Source organism: Tamandua tetradactyla, chromosome 23 (assembly GCF_023851605.1).
Source record: "Tamandua tetradactyla isolate mTamTet1 chromosome 23, mTamTet1.pri, whole genome shotgun sequence".
Lineage (NCBI taxonomy): Eukaryota > Metazoa > Chordata > Mammalia > Pilosa > Myrmecophagidae > Tamandua > Tamandua tetradactyla.
Genome location: NC_135349.1, coordinates 20,066,378 through 20,086,051, shown reverse-complemented (window position 1 = coordinate 20,086,051; position 19,674 = coordinate 20,066,378). Strand labels below are relative to the sequence as shown.

The 19,674-nt window shown below is 55.1% G+C and overlaps 1 protein-coding gene across 9 annotated transcripts in view; it reads right to left on the bottom strand.

The window, feature by feature from the left end:
* The window catches only part of LOC143667184 (olfactory receptor 4A47-like), a 275,202-nt gene that overhangs the window by 219,244 nt on the left and 36,284 nt on the right, over window positions 1-19,674 (bottom strand). For 3 of the 9 annotated variants that reach the window (XR_013167931.1, XR_013167932.1, XR_013167929.1), the window contains 5 exons: window positions 19,046-19,144; window positions 16,052-17,733; window positions 9,633-9,801; window positions 7,089-7,227; window positions 3,715-5,080 (listed from right to left, as the gene is read on the bottom strand). The gene's annotated coding sequence lies outside the window, so the exon portion shown is untranslated. The other 6 variants (XR_013167930.1, XR_013167933.1, XR_013167934.1 and 3 more) reach the window with 6 other exon arrangements.

Genomic DNA, 19,674 nt, shown 5'->3' with positions numbered 1-19,674 from the left:
GCACTTGGGGCTCCACCACGATGTGTGGGGCATCCCGGAACTTGAGGAGTCTTAGAGACCCCCTGGAGGCCCACCGGGAGACTGCAGGAGGCATGGACCAGGAGGACCTGGTGCCGCTCCTAGCTGATTCCCTGTCTCAATAGGAGACCCGCCTGCAGCCAGAAGGACCTGGCTTCCTTTAAATCCCAGCGAGCCATCACCCTTCCATTTAGCAGTTTGTCTATGGCCCATCTGCCTCCTTCCACATTTTGCCCAGACGGCAAGGAGGAGCTGCTAGACATATCCTCCGTTTGCAAAACTCCAGTAAAACAGATTATCAGTTTCACAACCACAGGCGACCCTGAACTGTGGCTACTACAGCTTCCAAAGACCCTGGCCTGGCCATCCTTCAGTTCCTCAGGGAACTTCACAAGTCACCTGCGCTCCCACTACCCAGCACACATCTGTTCTTTATTACTCACTCCTCAAGACCCTCAACCCAAAGCCACTGTCACACTCTGTCTCTGCCTGGCACCTCCCGTTTCCAAGGACACTGCAGGTTATGGGACAAGGCAGTGCAGTTCCCGCCCATGACGGTGGCATCAGAGCCACTGTGCTGGGTTAGCGAGTGTAGCAAGAGGCACTGCTGGGCTGCATTTAGCGAATACCACCTGCACAGGCACTTGTCCGCGAGCATCGCCCAGTGCCCTGCACTTAATCTTAGAGTTGATACAGAACACACACCCATGGTCAGCAAGCCTGGGACTTGGTGTCCGGTTAAAGAAAAGAAAAAGCCTAGAAAACAACCACTTGCAGACCCTCAGCCAACAGGACACACGGAGTTGCACTCGCGAGGGGAGGAGCACATGGCACCCACCAGCATCCCACCTGCCATGCAGAGGAACACCTGTGGAAATCCCCAGACCTGGAAGGACCAGGCAACCAGAGCCTGGGGAGGCTGAGGGGCTGGGATCTGCATACCGAAGACCCAGAACCGTGTGCTGTCCAACAGAGAGCCCCAGCAATCTGTGTACAGTGTCGGGCCCCTGCAGATCTGCCCGGTCCCGGGGACCCGCCACCAGCAGGCAAAGCACAGCAGCCACAAGGTGCAGCTCACACGAGGCTGAGGAGCTGCTGAGCATGCGGCCAGGTCAGTCCAGGGCAAAGGCGGAGAGAGACCCTACCTTAAACAGCTACAAGGCAGCATCGAAAGAAGCTTGCAAAAGCAAACTTCAGCACGCTTCAAAGGAGAACAAGGTCTGCACACTGAACAAAGGACTCCTGGGCCACATCAAGGATCGTCTGATCTGTGAAGAATCAGGAAAAGAGGACCCACAATCCTACAAAAACTCAGTTTATAGAAACAGATAAAGAGAGCAGAAATGAAGGGAGCAGCTGAAAGGAACTTGGGAACGGCGAAACGAATACGGCCAACACTGTGAAGAAAATCACGCATAGGAGGAAAACATACCGATATAAGGACCAGAAGTGAAGCTTCCAGAGCTGAGAAATGCAATAAACTTTATGAAGAAAAAAATCCCATGGATGGACTGAAGAGCAGATTAAAACTTGCAAAATGAAGCAAGGAGGAGAAATGAATTGACAAACCTTAAAAGAGTTTCAGTTATCTGTGGGACAGAATGCAGCAACCTGACAAACTTAAATCAGAGTCCCAGAACAAAAGAGGAGAAGGCAAAGAAGGGGAGGGGGACACTTAAAAGAAATAATGGACACACATTTGCCATAGGATTAAAACTGTAAATCCACAAATCAAAACAGCTCAGAGCACCTCAAGCAGGATAAACTCAAAGAAAATCCAACAGAAGCACAACGTAATCAAATTGCTGAAAACTGGCTCTGAAGACCAATCTAGCAGACAGGAAAAAATAGGAAATACTAGAGACAAGAAAAGTAAGATGAGGATAATGGCTCAATTCTCATCAGAAACAATGCAATCCAGAACACCGCGGGACAGTATTCTTAAAGTCCTCCAGGAAAAAAATGAATAAGCCAGAGTTCTTTTTGCAACAAAATATCTTTCAGAAAGGAAGACAAAATACAGACTTTTTTCAGACACCTAAAAGCTGAGAAAATGAAGAGCAGCAGAGCTGAGCTACGAGACTTGTTCAAGGAAGCCCTTCAGGCTGAAGGAAAATGATCCCACTTAGAAACCTGAAACTACACGAAGAATGAACAGCACTCAAAATGATAAATGGCTTCTTAAAACTAAAATGACATTTTTCTGACTTTCTAATCTCCTTAAAAGATAACTACGTAACGCAAAAATAAAGACTCTGTATGTAGGTAGGACACAGGTAGAAATGTACTAATATATACACACAGGAAGTGGTGATGCTCTGTTCTACATCCCTTCAAGGGGACGCGAAGCAGCACAACTTCATTCCAAGTTAAAAGACACGTCTCCCTGCCTGCCGAGGCGAAAGGACATCTCCTAACACTTTTTGTACTTCTTCATCTGCATTTTCTCTTCCATGTTAAATGCCTAAAGTGATTAAGTTTTCTAACTGGTTTTGCTGTCTTTTTCAGACTTCAGGGATTCTTGATGTATTTAAATATTACCTTTTTCCCTGAAAAATGTGTGTGGCACATTGTGACTTTAAATACATACACGTATACATTCACTGCTTAAAACCACAGCTAAGTTAGTAATAGGCATAAATCCAAAACTAAAACAAACCAGCAGAAAAGGCTCACAGCCAGGGTAGACTTGTCTGTACACACATACGTCTCCTTTCTCAGGGGCACCCACTGTCCTGCGAGCGTTTAATAAAAAGCAGCTGTGGTTCCTGTAGTTTGAAAGAGCACATGTGACAGCACCGAGGAGGGATCCTGGGTGATGGTGGGAAACAGCAGCAGCAACTCAGCCCCACCCAGAGGCCACTACTGAGCAGCTGCTCTTGCCGCAGGACACCAGACCAAAGTGGGCCACTGGCCTGGTCACCCCACTGCACTTGATGGCAACTTGTGGCAGGGGTCCTGACACAGGCCCCGGGAAACCTGAGAACACAGCAGACTCAGACGGGGCTCCCACGTGACTGCATGGCGAATGCAGTCATTTGCAGGAGGGCAGCTTGCACAGAATTCCCCAACTCTCCATCTACAGATGAGCCTGGACTGCTGGCCTACACCCCAGTGGGGGCAAGCACCCCTGGGAATCCCAGCACAGACCCAGTGCCCAGAGAGCTCACAGCAGATGACACTGCAGTAGGACCTCTGCCCAGGCTGCCCCACACATGCGGTTTTGCTGTGCCCAGGCTGCAGCATGGTCTGTGGGTCAGGGGCTTCCCGTGGTCCCAGGTATTGTCCTCCACAGCTCCCAGCTATGCCACTAGAGCTTCCTGGGAGGCTGGGAGTGTGCAGGGCTAGGGGAGTGGGGACAGGGGCCATCTGCAAGGATGGCCATGGCAGGCCTCTTTCCTGAGGGGGACCTTGTGAAATACTCTCGACCCTAAGGGTGGACAGTTGAACTTACCGCTGTCATCCGTCGTGACTGTGGGAAAGTGACACGGGGCCTGCTGGTGGCCCAGGCTCCCTCCGCAGACTCATTATTGAGAGCCAGCAGCTGGGGAGGCCGCCCTCTGCCCCCTAGACTCGGAAGGGCTGCGGATGTAGGTGGGAAGGGGTGCTTGGGTGAGACTCGCAGGGCTGCACCTCCTTCCAAGACAGAAGAAAGGAAAGGCAGGCTCAAGACAGTTCATATTGACCTGAGGGAAGAAAAAGACAGGCTCTTTTAATCCACTCTTGAAGGTGCAGACATATTGTAGGCAAAACTTTTGATTATTAGATTATTTCCATGAGGATGTGACCTCCCCTCCATTTAAGGTGGGTCTTAGTTTATCAGAGTCCTTAAAAAAGCTCACACAGAGTTCAGAGCTGACTCAGGGAGATGGCACCACCACAGGGAGATGACAACACCGTGACATTTGGAGATGCAGACAAAAATGCCCCCAGGAGATGCGAAGCGATGAAACCATCCAAAGTATATCCCAGGGAAGTTAAGTGAAGCCCCAAAGGTGCTTAGAGAGGACGCCACTGGAATCAGAAGCTGAAAGCAACAAATGGGGTGCAAAGACCAGCAGACCCAGCCACAGGCCCTCCCAGCTGACAGTGTTCCAGATGCTGGCAGCCTGTCCTCCAAGAAAACGGCCTCCTGTTGGCATCTTAATTTGGACATTTTCACGGCCTCAGCACGACAAACTCATAACTTAAATATCCCCTTTGTAAAAGCCGATGCATTTCTGGCAGCTTTAGCAAACCAGAACACCCTCGTCACCAGGAAGCTCTCAGGAGGAAGATGCGAGGAACAGAAAGACCCAGGCCTCCCTGACCCCTAAAGCAAAGGACAGGCCTCTTCTGGGCCCCACACATGGCCACCGATGGAAACTGGGGCAAGGGCCCTGGAGGGAAGCCTCCCACAGCCGCTGCCCACCAACCACAGATGGGAATTCCTGCTCTTGAACAGGGACTCGAGAGCTGAGCCTCCTTGCTGCCACCGCTGGGGCCTTCCCAGGCCTGGGGACCTGAGACCCCATACAGGATAAGGAGGAGAGCCAGTTCCCCACAGGCACTAGGCGTGCACTCAGCAGGGGACACGAGGCCTGTAGTGCTTTCTGTCTGCAGTTACAAAACTCTCCAAGTACGTGGAGTCACCAAGACCACTGAAACCCTCCTCCTGTCCGTCTGTCATGGAGTGGGGTGGGCAGCCTGAGGACAGTGTGGGGCATCCAGAGGGCACACAGAGGTGTCCTCCCCACAAATGCTGCCTGGGACTCTCATCTAAGCCCAAGGAACACAGCCACTAGACCACTTCAGGGTCAGGTGACTGATGCTGGTATTCTGTGCCCACCCTAGGGAAGAGGCAAGCATTTGGCACATGTTCTCTTGGGGGCAAATCGTGAGGACATGCCCAGAGGGTAAATCTGTGGACAAAATTGCCATGAAAATGCCTTCCCCAGCCCCCAAGAGGTCCACAGTCACTTACCTTACAAACTTGTCCACGTGCACCATGGAAGCGTCACATTCTTCCCCCAAACTCCTGACAGTGCAAGGCCAGGAAGTGCAGCCTGTGTGTGTGAACAACCTGTGGAGAAGCACACACGGTTAGGCTTGCTTGTGTGTGTGGACAGCAGGGGAGAGGCACACGTGCTCAGAGTCGCTTCTGTGGGTGGACAGTCAGGAGGAGGCACGCATGCTCAGGGACGCTCATGTGCATGGACAGTGAGGGGGAGGTACAAGCAGTCAGGGACGCCAAGCAAGGCCTGCACCTGGAACTCTAGGCATTACCCCATGAATCCAGCTGTTTTATTCCTGGTCATCATCCACTTTCCCATTTCTATAAATTCATAAGAACGGATGCAGAATTTCTTTATACCGTCTTTAATAATTTAGGGCCATAATTTTCTAATTATAAAAAGCACATTATAGGGTGCATGGGTGCTTCAGTAGTAGAATGCTCGCCTTCCATGCAGGAGATCCAGGTTTGATTCCTGGACTACGCACCCCACCCCCCAAAAAAAAAAACAAATAAAAATTAAAAAAAAGAAAAGTACATGCAAATTTTTAAATCAGTTATAATCTCATAAATAAATATAGCCAGTGTTGACCCTCCAAGTGTCCCTCCAAAAAGGAGCAAGAAGTGTTTCTGTGAGTGTGCATGTGTGCGTGTGGGGTTGTGCATACAGCTGTGCACACACACAATTTACTCCCTCTTTGGAAACAATAAAGGGAGCTCCCTGGAAGTGACCAAGCCTGGCAGGGGCCCCTCTGCCCCCAGCCCCCATTCCATAACAGAGGAGGATGCTGAGGCCACACAGCAGCCCCGACTCAGGCCAGGGCATGCGATCCCACAGCCAGCATCAGACTCACTGGACACCTGTGCTCAGGTCCACGCTGCCTTGAGGCTGACATGGAAATCGAGTCACAGACCCCTGCTACATTCTAAGGTGTCCTTCCTCAGACCCTTCCTTGGGCCATGATCCTTCCTTGGGCCACGTGGGTCAAGCAATCCCACTGGAGGCCAGCTAGTTAAATATGCTGCAGACTTTCCTGGCTTGCTCCTCCATCTACTTCGGAAAGGGGCTTAGCATTAATTCACGAGATTTCCACTTTCCATCCTACACAAGCTCAACCGCTCCTGGAAAGGACACGAGCAAGGGCATGGCTGGGGTCACTGTGAGAGACCAGTCAAGGACATGGAAGTCCCCCAGCCCCAGAACCGAGTGCTCAGGTCAGAAAGAGACTGAGCCGTGACACTCCCAGGCACCCACCCCCACCCCTGCTGCAGCCTGTGGCCTTCACAGGTGACAGACATTCCTACAGAGGCAGAAGTCATCACAGTACTCATTTCTCAAATCTCAGTGTCAGTCATCTCAGAAACTGGCATCAAATAACATTTGCCAACCAGAAAATACGGCAGAAACATTTCCTTGCCTGGGGCTGAGTTCCAGGCTATTGGAATAGCTGCAGGCCTGGGGGGCAACAGCTACCTGCTGCCTCGGTTTCCTCTTGCACAGAGGAGACTGACGGGGCTACCGGGAGGCCACCCGAGGCCGAGGCGCGGGGGACCTCAGCACGACCCATGCCCATGCCCTGCAATCACCAGGTGGAAGGGAATGTACCACCTGCTCTGACCCCAGGACTTTTTTCTGTGATTTCTGCTCACTCCAGGGGAATCTGTCGTGGATTTCTGTCTCCGAGTCTACCAGCCTGAACATCAATGCTCGGCCCCGCTCAGCCTGGGCCTCCATGAAGACTCCCAGGCTGGGCCCTGCATGGGCTCCTGAACAGCCTGTGCCATCCCTGGGGTAGCGGGAGCCAGGCTCTCTCATGACCAGGACAGGGTCAGACAAGCACGGCTCCCATGAGGCACCACCTTGACCGTCACCGTGCACAGACCAGGCCAGGCCAGGGGTATGGTCTGTGCAATGCCCCCGAACCCCCAGCCATGTCCTGAGGCACCACAGAACAGAGCTCGTGAGCAGGGCCTGGACCCGGAAGGGAGACAGAGGGGCCACGCAGGACCACGGCGTGCGGAAGAAGCGGCGGCCAGCTCTCCTGAGTCCTCGGCCACCCTTCCCCAGGACACTCACCACTTCCCCTGGCCTCTGCCCTGTCCTGTCTCCTTTCCTTCCAGGAACAAAAACAGCAGGTTCGCCCCTGGAGCATCTTCTAGAAGAGGCTTACGACCTTGGGTCTGTACCACACCTGCTGGGCCTCCAGGCCTCACATCTACATTACAGTGAGGAAGGAGCAGAAAGGACCGAAAATTAAATGAAAGAGAAAGAAAAAAAACACTTTCTCTCCTAGAGGCTTATTTGATTTTATGTAGAAAAACTGCCACAGAGTTCCCAGGGCCAGTGTGCACACAAGTGGGGAGCATCAGTTGGCAGCCATATCCAGGCCTAGCAAGTAGAGAGAGAAGCTGGGGGAAAGCAAGATTCCTACCAGGCCACGGGCTCATCTCCCACCCAGTGGGACTGTGGGCCCTTGGGCGCAGCTGCCCTGGGTGCTGCCCATACACTGTCCCACCACCACACAATCTCCAGGTCTGAGTGGGAACTAGCCAGGGGTCTCAAGACAGAAACACCACAGGGCCCCCACCCTCACCCCCAGAGGCTGTCAGGAGGGCTGTGCTCAATGCCACGGGCTGGGATGGCCTGCAGGGGGATGGTGGGTGAATCCCACCCCAGCAGCACAGCTGCGGGCTGCAGGGGCATCCCGCCGCCCCTCACAGTGTCAGCCCTCCCCCACCTGCCCCCGAACTGACCCCCATCAGCCAGATCTGCTCCACACCAAACACTGCAAACTTCAACTTCCTGGGCCCACGTCCCCCCAGCAGGAGCTCTGACCATCCACCAGGTCCCCCATGACCCACCAAACGGCCTGTGTTCCCCTGCCCACCCCGATCACCATCCGGCTTCTCTTGGCAGATTCCTGAAAACCTATCAGGTTCCGGGCCTGCAGCTTGCCCCCTGGAAGTCAGACTTGTCAATCCCCTCAATAGCAAGAGCCAATTGCTATAATGAATCTCCTCATATTTGCATCTATTTCCATGGGAAACCTAATACATCCCCCTTTAGGCTTCTCTTTACTCAGAAATCTGCAGTTCTTCTAACACTGGGGCTTCACGGGTGAGAAGCCACATGGGCGCAGGTTGTGGCACCTCCTTCAAACTGAGCAGAGGTGACAGTGGCACCAATCCCCAAGGGCACCAGGCACAGATAGGTGGGAGCTTCCATCACCGAGCCGGGGTGCCCAGCCAGCACCCCTAACCTGCCACCAGGCTGCCGACCAGGGCCCACGCCAACTCCCTTTCCTACCAACCACCTCACGGTGCACTACTCTAAGACCCAGATGCCAAGCTGCCCGCACTGGGGCACGGGATCCTCAAGGCCTTTGGTCACTGCTTTCTCACTGGGCACCCTGGGCACTGAGGTGCCCCGAGTCACTGACACTGCCACAGTCCTCGGAGTCACCGGATCTCGGAACTGACACCCATGAGCTCATCGCCACAACCTCTGCCTGAGCGCCACGCCCTGCACAGCAACCCCACTCTTCCCAGGTGGCCTGGAGGCGGCCGGCCACACAGCGGCACGCCGGCTGGCTCCAGGCTACCCAGGCAGCAAGATGTCAGGCTTGCGCCATGGAACACAGTCGGGACAGAGGCAAGCATTCCCGAACCCCGGAGGGCAGCACACCATGGGGTGTCTGTCTCTCATGTGGGCTAAGGGGGACCTAAATCACAAGCCCCAGCCTCATTCACATGCTGGCAGGAGCCCCTGCACACAGAGGAGAACAGCGTGGGTTCCCTGGAAGCTGGTGAATGCCAGATGGACGTGGCTTTGCTGCACCCGTCAGATGAAAGGGCACACTCTGTACGCCTCAGGGACATGGGGCATGACACAGCTCTGCAAACTAACCTAGGCTCCAATGGACCCGTCAGTAACCAAGTCAGTTGGCCCTGCATGACGGTGTCATCTCCAAGGGATAAAGCAAGGAAGAAATCACAGGGGAACTAACCTGGACACACACTGCACACTAAAGTGGTCGCAAGCAGCTGCATGGAAAAAACCAAACCACAGCGAGAAGCAGGGCCCTAGCATGTCATGCAGCCAGTAAGCTGCACTGAGGCAGACCCCATCCTGCTCCCCGCTGTTCTACCCACCCCAGCCCTGTCCCACTGGGCCCACACTCTCCTCCAGGAGCCCCAAAGCTCCCAGCTATATGCCCACGTGGTTTTTTTTCCCCTGGACAACCCTGGCTGCCATTGATAGCCTTGGACCCCAACAGGAGCACAAGACCCACAGGGCCCGGCCCCAAAACTAGATCCACACGCATCCAACAGATAGTGACTTGTCCACTGCCTGCAGCGCCCCAGGCACACCTGAACCCCAGGGACTGGTCATGCTCCAAGGTGCTCCTTCCAGCACAAGCTGCAGAGGGCACGCCTCAGAAAACACAAAAGGAGGCATAAGAGAAAGGCTGTGACCTTCGGCATTCAAGAGGCCAAGCAGAACTATAAGCTAAACACATGAAGTGTCAGGTTTCATATGAAAACTAAGGACTAAAATGACAACACCTTCATCTTGGAAAATTTAAGAAGAAAAGGAATGACATTAAAATTAAGCACTCACCGGACAAACACTTCACGTGGCATCGGGAGGCTTTCCTGCCATCCTTACGTGGAGCAGAGGTGGCCACATGGCCAGTGCAGGGAGCTGCGATGGCCAGCGGAGTTATGAGGAGCCTTCTCTGTCCTCACTGCCAGGCAGGCGCACTGCTAAACCACCTCAGAAGGGAGTCCTGAGGATGCAAGGAGGCGAAACAGAAATCCTGACTTGATCGACTTGGACCACTCTCGGCCCAGGCCTGCTGCCCCAACTGCAGCTTTGCCTGCAGCCACCCACACCACCCAGGAGAAGCCAAGAGGGTCTCAGTGGATAAACCTAAAAGATGTTCATAGTTCCCACCCCTGAGTTCAATACAGTGCTAAGGCTTCATCCCTGAATCAGGACACTGTTTAGAACACAACCTGCGTCCCTAGACACGCAAGCAGAATGAACTGACCCCACCGCACACTGCAGCTACTGCCAGAAGTGGGACGGGTGAAGGGAGGACGCCCCTGCCAGGGTCCTGGCAAAATGCGCTTCGGACACGGACCGTCCCTGCCCCATGGCAGCCTGGATGGGCCTGATGAGGGCCAGCAGCGCCGTCCCTCCCCCTGGGGAACTGCTCGGTCTGGGAGGCTGGGAAGCCAGCTGGGCAAGAGGGGACAGGCAGCCAGGAGGAGGTAGGCGTCAGAGGTCAGGGGTCAGCATGTAGGGTCCGGAGCCAAGGGTTAGAGTTCCCAGGCAGGGGTTGGGAATCCAGGGCACCACCTTTGGGATTCAAAACCGAGACTGACCCAAGACTCAGGGGTCAGGAGCTGTGGTCAAGGGTCAGAGACCAGGGGTGATTACTTAGGTCGGGACTCAGAGTTCTGAGGCCAAGACCAGGGTGTGGGGCAGGAACTGGGGAGTCAGGGCTGAAAATTCGAGCCCAGGGTTCAGGGGCCTGGACACGAGTTCTGGTCGGGTTCTAGGGCCATATTCGGGACCGTCTTCAGGATCGGGGGCCACAGGTTCCAGGCCGGGGCGGGCAGGGGACCAGAGCTCAGGCGGGGCAGCGGCCGTCGGGGTCCGGAGCCCGCGCCCCCCGCCCGGGCCCACGCGGCGGGCACTCACCTGGAGGAGCCGCAGCCCACGGAGGCGGCGCACGGCAGGACCGCGGCGTCCGGGGCGGCCAACCGCCCCGCCAAGACTCCTCGGCCCAGCCCGGCCTGTCTCAGCGGCGGCCGCGGGGCCTCAGCCACGCCGGGGGCGGCCCCGGGCCCAGGGCGGGGGGCGGAGGGCCGGGCCTGGCGGGCGGCGCGGCCTCGCTCGCTGCTGCTGCGCTGTCGCCGCCACGCGCTCTCCTCGCCGCCGCCGGCCCTCAGCGCGGCCCGCGCAGCCGTTAGGTCCGGGCCGGGAAGGTTCCCGCAACCGCCGCCGCCGCCGCCTCCTGCCGAGGGCGAGTCCCGCCCCTCACAGCCGGCGGGGCGGGGAGGGCGCCTGTCAGTCAGGCCGAGCCGCCACGCGCGCACCGCCCCTCCCCGCCTCCTGGCGCGAAGCCGCGGAGACTCTGCCCCCTCCCCCCGCGCCTCGCTGACGTCACGGCCCGGCTCCGCCGGCTCCTCTTAAAGGGGCCGCGTAAAGAGGGTATCTGAGAACAGCTGGCCCCGCTGCAGCTCCGGCGACTGCCGGTGAGCACCCGGCCCTCTTCCCCTGCCCGGCGCGAGCCCCTCTCGGCCGGACGCGGGTAGGGCAGGGGCCACGGAGCCGGCTCGTGGGGTCTTGCAGCGCCGCAGCGCGCGCGCCACTGCGCGGACCGGCGATCGGCACAGAAATAGGCCAGGTGGAAGCGAGGCCGGTGGGTTGGCCTCCGCGCCCGCTGTCCCCGCGCCGGTGAGGTCGCGAGCTCCTGGGGTCCGTTATCCATTCGGCCGCCCCGCTCGGGTGCCCCGGCCGGGCCCCGGTGCAGCGCGCGGCCTGCGAGGGACGCCGGGACGCGGCGGGTGGGTGGGAGCCCAGAGGGCTGCCCGCCCTTGCACACACCACGCACGCCCACCTGCACACACGTGCCCACGGGGCGGGAAGGAGCGTCCCACGGTAGGAAAGCGCATGGCCCCGTTCCGGTGGTTAGACTCAGAGAAAACACCTGCGGACTCCACGTGCTACAGCAGTGGGAAGGAAATCCAGAAATCCACAAGAAGTCAGAAAAGAAGGACCCGAAAGAGGAGAGGGCAGGGGCACGGTGCCAGGGAGGAAAGGGCCTCGCTTCACAGGGAAGAATAAAAGTCTGGTGCTGCAGGTTTTGAAAAATGAAATAAAATAAAAAATAAAACAAGGTAAAATAACTTATGAACTGCTGAGGGGGATTCCAGTTTCTGAGAGATGAAGGATGTAGAACAGGTTTAACACTGGGTTTGAACGAGCTGGCTTGCAAGACACCATATTATGTACAGAATATGCTTTCTTGCAAGCATATATTAAATCCTCATCGAAATTGTTCACGTACTATGCCTTTAAAAAGCCTCAATAATTCCAAAAAGTTGTTCTTGTAGCGACCACACTTTTTTTTATGTGAATGAGATAAACTAGAAATGAGTCAGGGCAGCATGGTCACCACCCGTCAGGGGCTTGGCACACTGCGTGGGGCCACTCGCTCACACTGACCCGGACAGTGGGGAGTGAGCCCCCTTCGGACGGAAGGGAGAAGCCAGAGAAGTCCCGAGTCTCGTTCCAGAACTAGGCCATGGGTGGACGGGTGGATGGGCAGGACAGGTGATGGGCAGGATGGGTAACCAGCAGGATGGGTGGAAGGGCAGGATGGACAGGACAGGACAGTCTGGTGGGGGCGCATGGACTCCCCGCATGGACACGGGGTACTGTGCACTAGGGTGTGTGGTTCTGGGCACATGGATGTGGGGTGCTGGGCGTGAGGGTGTGGGATGCTGGGCACTTGGACATGGGGTGCTTGGCACGTGACACGGGGTGCTCAGTGCATGTACATGGGATGCTGGGTGCAACGGCAGGCACTTGTGGGCTCAAGGGCGCAGGGTGGTGGGTGCGTGGACACAGGATGCTGGGCACTATGGCATGTGTTGTGGGTGTGAAGGTGCAGCTCTGCTCCACAGGGAGCACCCTCTAATTCCCCACGAGAATTTAGGCCTTTGTATTAGTTAGTGTGGTAGTTACATTCAGTTTTCAACTTGGCCAGGTGAAGTCACCTAGTTCTGTTGCTGTGGACATGAGCCAATGGTACGTGAACGTCATCTGTTGCTGATTACATCTGCATTCGGCTAGGAGGCACGTCTGCTGCAGTGAATGAAGTTTGACTTAACTGGCGGGTGCTTAAATGAGAGAGCTGAACGTAGCACAGCCTAAGCAGCTCGGCATACTCATCTCAGCACTCGCAGCTCAGCCAGTACTCGCAGCTCAGCCCAGGCCTTTGGAGATGCAGAAAGGAATCAACTGGGGAAAGTTGTTGGAACCCAGAGGCCTGGAGAGAAGGCCAGCAGAGATTACCCTGAGCCTTCCCACATAAGAAAGAACCTCAGATGAAAGCTAGCTGCCTTTCCTCTGAAGAACAAACAAAATAAAATCCATTTATTAAAAGCCAATCCGCTCTGATGTGATGCATTCCAGCAGCTAGCAAACTAGAACACTTAGGATTCTCCAGAGAAACAGAATCAACAGGAAATATTCATAAATATAAAATTAATAAAAGTGACTCATGTAGCCATGGGAACACAGACTCCACAATTCGCGGGGCAGGCTGTGAAGCTGATGATTCCGATGGAGGGTCTGGATGAACTCCACAGGAGAGGCTCACTGGCTGAGGCAGGAAGAGAGCCGTCTCTTCTGAATCCTCCTTAAAAGGCTTCCAGTGATTAGATTAAGCATCACTCATTGCAGAAGACACTCTCCTTTGGCTGATTACAAATGGAATCAGCTGTGGATGCAGCACCGTGATCATGATTTAATTCTATGAACTGTCCTCATCACAACAGACAGGCCAGCACTTGCACAACTGGACAAACAGGTACCACCACCTGGCCAAGTTGACACATGAACCTGACCATGGCAGCCTTTCTGGAGGTTTTTCTGAGTTTTGAGCATTTCAATGTTTGTTTTTTTTTTGTATGTATATTTTTTGAGAAATCTTCACATGCAAACCTTCATTATTTGGTGTACAACCAATGGCTCACATTATCATCATACAGTTGTGAATTCATCACCATGATCATTTTTATAACATTTGCATCACTCCAGAAAAAGAAAAAGAAAAAAGAAAAAACCCAAACCACTTTCCATTCCTCTCGTTGAATACTAATATTTTCATCTACCCAATTTATTTTACCTCTTATCTGCCCTATTATTTATTTGACATCCATATTTTTTACTCATCTGTCCAAGTTGAGTCTGTCCAACACTGTCCAACACTGTCCAAGTTGCACCGATGCCAGACCCCAAAACTCCAGGCCAGCCGGATGCCCATCTCCATGGCAGGTGTGGACCCAGGTTTCAAGATGGGTGTCTTTGGGGAGCACTCCTCCCTGACGCCGGGGATTCCCAGGCTCAGTCCAGCCCATGGCTCCCAGGGGCACATGAGCATATATGACCTGAAGTCCAACTGACAGAGGCCTCCCAATTAATAGGGATCCACCCTGGCAACCAGAAGTGTGCAGATCTTGCTTCCCTATGGACAGGTCTCGACACATTCACAACCCCATGTTGAGATCACATCACCATCACTGCTCCTGCATGGCTGCAGTCATAGGGCTGAACATGCACAGGTGCTCAAACCCAGCATTGCTGCTGACACCACAGGTACATTGTGAGCGGGGAAGGACCCACCCTCATGTGGCATTGTGGTGGGTACAGGGGGAGGGCACTAAGCAGGAGGCATGATGCAATGGTAGGAGGTAGAAGGCCCAGCAAGCAAGAGAGAACATCGGTGGGAGAAGGCTGGGGCAACAGAGCATGCAGAGTCCCCGGGCAGGTGGGCAGGACAGAGCGGCTGTGCCAGTGAGTCTCAAGGGCCTGGGAGAGGCAGCAGCCCCTATCTTCCAGGTCCTGTGGGACCCTGTAGCATCAGTGTCACAGCAGCAGGGACACAGTCTCCCCAGGGCAGCAGGACAGCAGACACCAGGGCCCGGGTTTTACTGTCTGAGTCCTTGAATGCCCTACAAGGTTGGTTAGGGCTTGGTGTGTGGCACAGCGTGTTCTCAGTGGCCCTCCAGGGCACACCAGTTTCCACTCCTTGACCCTCTTCTAGATACAAGGCTAATGTTCTATTTCCCATGGTTGGAGAATGGAATTGGAGACTCTTAAAACTCACTGGCAATTCATAATAGAATCCAAACAGAAACGTTCTTGGGGTGCTGATTCACCAAACCTTGCAGGGGACCCAACATGTTTAACGTTGCAGCACAGAAACCAAACAGTGCAGCCCATGGCCCTGTGCCCACCCACTAGGAGGCCACGGCCTTCCTGACGGTCTGTGGCCTCTGCTCTCTGCCAGGACCCTGTGGGACAGAGATGACCTCTCAGGCAGCCACAGGAAGGAGTCAGGGCCTTGGGAGGCTGGGCCACCGGGGAAAGAGCAGTCCCCGCCCGGGACACGCAGCCTGTCCTTCTTCTGCAAGTCCTCCTTGGCTCCATGAGCCTTCCAGGACAGCTCCTACCCAGGCCAGGCCGGTACCAATCTCGCCACCTGGGGAGCTCGCCAGCCCATGACTTCAGACAGCTACATCCCCAGGACACCCATCTGGCTGCTCGACCTGACTCACCCATGAGCTCCGCACAGGTGGACCACTGCTCCATGCTGGGGATAACAGGTACTTGCACTTAATCCACAGATGCAGGATGTGGGCCCTCCCACACCCAACACTACTCAGCCTCTGGGGAGTCAGCCATCAACCCAAACACATTTCCTGAGCACAACACCCCAGAAGAGTGGAAGAGCGGCAAAGGCTGCTCTTCCTGACGACAGGACACCATGGTAGAGGTTACATGAAGGTGCGGGGTGTCCATGTATTTCCTGCGAGGAAGTGTCCCAGGGACAGCACAAGAACAGACTCTGGGGTAGGAGCATTCAGGTTATTTCAATAACTGTACAGGAGTCAGCAGTGGCTGGGACCAAGGACCAAGCTGGGACCAGAGATGCTCTGGGGGAGGGGGCCCAGGCTGAGAGGATGCTGAAGACATTACTATGCTATGGGGGGTTTCTCAGGGAAATGAGAGCCACAAGAGACTCTGAGCTGGGGAACAGAGGGCAGGTCAGGGCTCGCTGCTTCCAGGTGGGGGCCAAGCAGGCCAGCATGGGGGCCATGGCCCACGTGCAGTGCCATCTTGGAGACCCAACCACCAGGCTGGATGGGTGTCAGGGCTTCTGCTCCAACTGACCCCAAGCCCAGCTGATCCATGCAGCCCCACCTCGGAAAGAGACCCTGCTGACCACCACTCCTCACCTTCACCATCATCATCCCTTCAGGCCAGCAGGGAAGCCCACCAGATGCACTGGCTGAAAGCAAGTGAAGCGACACAGATCTCTCTCCAGGCTCCTTGTAACAGATGAGAGCTGGATGGACTGACTGACTTGGGCTGCACAGGCCTGGCCTGAGCAAACACAGGCTGCCTGCAGGGGAGAGGAGGCAGCAGCAGCTAACACTTAGGTGCTGTCCACATGCAGTGCCGTCCACACCTGACACAGTCCGCACCCCACACTGTCCTAAGAACCCAGCGCTGTCCTCAGCACCCAGCGCTGTTCTAAGCACCCAGCACTGTCCACACCCCATGATGTCCTGAGCACCCCAATGCTGTGCACACACCACACTGTCCTCAGCACCCAGCACTGTCCAAGCACTTGGCCCTGTCCACACTTCAAACTGTCCACTCCCCGGCACTGTCCACACCCAGTGCTGTCCCGGGCAGGCCCACCATGCACACGGCCTCACCTAACCCCACCAAAGCTGTGGTTGACAAAGCGCAGTCACATTGCTGAGCTCAGGGTCTCACCCCAAGGCCTGGACAAGTGCCAATCCGGACGCCCTCCATAACCTGATGAAAAGCCATGCAAGGGACCATGCAGGAGTACCTAGAGGCTGGGCTGGGCCCAATACCCAGCCCAGAGGGGACGGCAGCCCCAGGAGGACCTGGTCAGCTCTGCAGACCCAGTCACGCAGGCCGCATGGTCTCACCCAACCTCCTCACCCCGTGGGCCCCTTCCCTCCTTGATACCCCCCAAAAGATCTTCCTTTCTCCGCAATTCGGCCTCCCAGCCTCATCTTCCTGAGGACCAGCTGGCTATTCAGTACAGAGTCTTACAAAGGAAAGCTCCCTCTTTCCCCAGGACATCTGCCCCAAGTGGGCCACTAGCCTGACCACCCCAGTGCACTTGATGGTACCTTATGGCAGGGGTCCCAACACGTGCCCTGGGAAACATGAGAACACAGCTCCTCAGAGTGGGCTCCCACGTGACCGCATGGCATTCACATTTCAATGAAGGCAGCTTGGACAGAATTCCCCAACTCTCTACCTACAGATGAGCCTGAATTGCTGGCCCACACCCCAGTGGGGGCAAGTACCCCTGGGAACCCCAGGGCAGACCCGCTGCTCACATAAGATGGCACCGCAGTGGGACCCCTGCCCAGGCTGCCCTACCCTTGGGGTTGTGCTGTGTCAAGGCTGAGATTCACATCTGGGGGCACCACGGGCAGAGTCACAGCCCTCACAGGCCAAACGGAAGCCCACGAGGCAGCACAGTCTGTGGGCAGGGGCTTACCCTGGTCCCCAGGCACTGTCCTCCACCGCTCCCAGCTATGCCACTAGAGCTTCCTGGGAGGCTGGGTGTGTGCAGGGGTGGGGGAGTGGGGGTGGGGGCCTGCCCCTGCAAGGATGGCCATGGCAGACCTCTTTCCTGAACGGGATCTTGTGAAGTGCTCACGACCCTTCGTGTGGACAGTTGAACTTACCCATCATCCGTCGTTACTGTGGGAAAGTGACATGGGGCTTCTGGGTGGCCCAGGCTCCCTCTGCAGACTCATTGTGAGCCATCAGCTGGGGAGGCCATCCTCTGCCCCCCAGACTTAGATGAGGTGCAGCCACCACAGGCCAGGGCAGGCCAGGGCGAGACGCACAGGGCTGCATCTCCCTACAAGACAGAAAGAAGGAAAGGCAGTCTCAGGACAGTTCACGTCGATGTGAGGGAAGAAAAAAACAGGCTCTTTTAATCCACTCCTGTCAGTGCAGACATATTGTGGGCAAGACCTTTTGATTAGATATTTCCATGAGACTGTGACGCCCCCCCCCCCATTTAAGGTGGGTCTTAGTTTACCAGAGTCCTTAAAAGAGCTCACACAGAGTTCAGAGCTGATGCTGGGAGATGACACCACCATGACATTTGGAGATGCAGACAGAAATGGCCCCAGGAAATGCTAAGAGATGAAACCCATGCAAAGTCTATTCCAGAGAAGCTAAGTCCCACACTTGCTTACAGAGGATGCCACTGGAATCAGAAGCTGAAAGCAACAAACAGGGAGCAAGGACCAGCAGACACAGCCATAGGCCCTCCCAGCTGACAGTGTTCCAGATGCTGGCAGCCTTTCCTCCAAGAAAACATCCTCTTGTTGGCGTCTTAATTGGGACATTTTCATGGCTTCAGCATGACAAACTCATAACTTAATGAGTCCCCTTTGTAAAAGCTGATGCATTTCTGGCAGCTTTAGCAAACTTGAACACCATCGTAACCAGGAACTCTCAGGAGGAAGACGTGGGTAACAGAAAGATCCCAGGACTCCCTGAGCCCCAGAGCAAAGGACAGGCCTCCTCTGGGCCCCACGCATGGCCATCGATTGAAACTGGGGCAAGGGCCCTAGAGGGAAGCCTCCTGTAGCCCCTGTCCAAAAACCACAGACGGGAATTCCTGCTCCTGAACAGGGACTCGAGAGCTGAGCCTCATTGCTGCCACCTCTGGAGCCTCCCCAGACCATGGGGCCTGACGAACTGAGACGCCACACAGGATAAGGAGGGGAGCCAGTCTCCTATAGGTGCTAGGTATGCACTTGGCTCGGGGCACAAAGCCTGTAGTGCTTTCTGTCTGTACTTACAAAACTCACCAAGGACATGGAGTCACCAAGACCACTGAAACTCTCCTCCTGTCCCTCGGTCATGGAGTAGGATGGGCAGCAGGGGGACAGCATGGGGCATCCAGAGGGCACACAAAGGTGTCCTCCACACAAATGCTGCCCAGCACTCTAATCCAAACCCAAGGGACACAGTCACTAGAGCATTACAGGGTCAGGTGACTGTTGCTGGCTTTTTGTGCCCATCCTAGGGAAGTGGCAGGCATTTGGAATATCCTCTCTTGTGGGCAAATCATGAGAACATGCCCAAAGGGTAAATCTGTGGACAATATTGCCGTGAAAATGCCTTCCCCAGCCCCCAGGAGGCCCACAGTCACTTACTTGACAAACTTGTCCACGTGCGCCATGGAGACTTCATATTCTTCCCCCAAACCCCTCACAGAGCAAGGCCAGGAAGTGTGGCTTGTGCATGTGAACGACCTGGGGAGAAGCACACACGGTTAGGCTTGCTTGTGTGTGTGGACAGTAGGGGCGAGGCACACACACTCAGGGCCGCTCATGCGCATGGACAGTCAGGAGGTGGCACGCACGGTCAGGAACAGCAAGAGAGACCTGCACCCGGGACTCTAGGCATTATTACCCTACCCTCCCGTATCCCGCTGCTTTTTTCCCTGTCATCATCCATTTTCCCATTTCTATAAATTCATAAAAAAGGATGCAGAATTTCTTTATACCGCCTTTAATAATTTAGGGCCATATTTTCCTAACTATAAAAAGTATATTATATGGCGCATGGATGGTTCAGTGGTAGAATGCTTGCCTTCCATGCAGGAGATCCGGGATTGATTCCCAGACCAAAAAACCAAACAAATGATAATAAAAAGAAAGAAAAGTACATGCAAATCTTTAAATCATTTACAATCTCATAAAGAAATATAGTCAGTGGTGACCTTCCAAGTGTCCCTCCAGAAGGGAGCAAGAAGTGTTTCTATGAGTGTGCATGTGTGCGT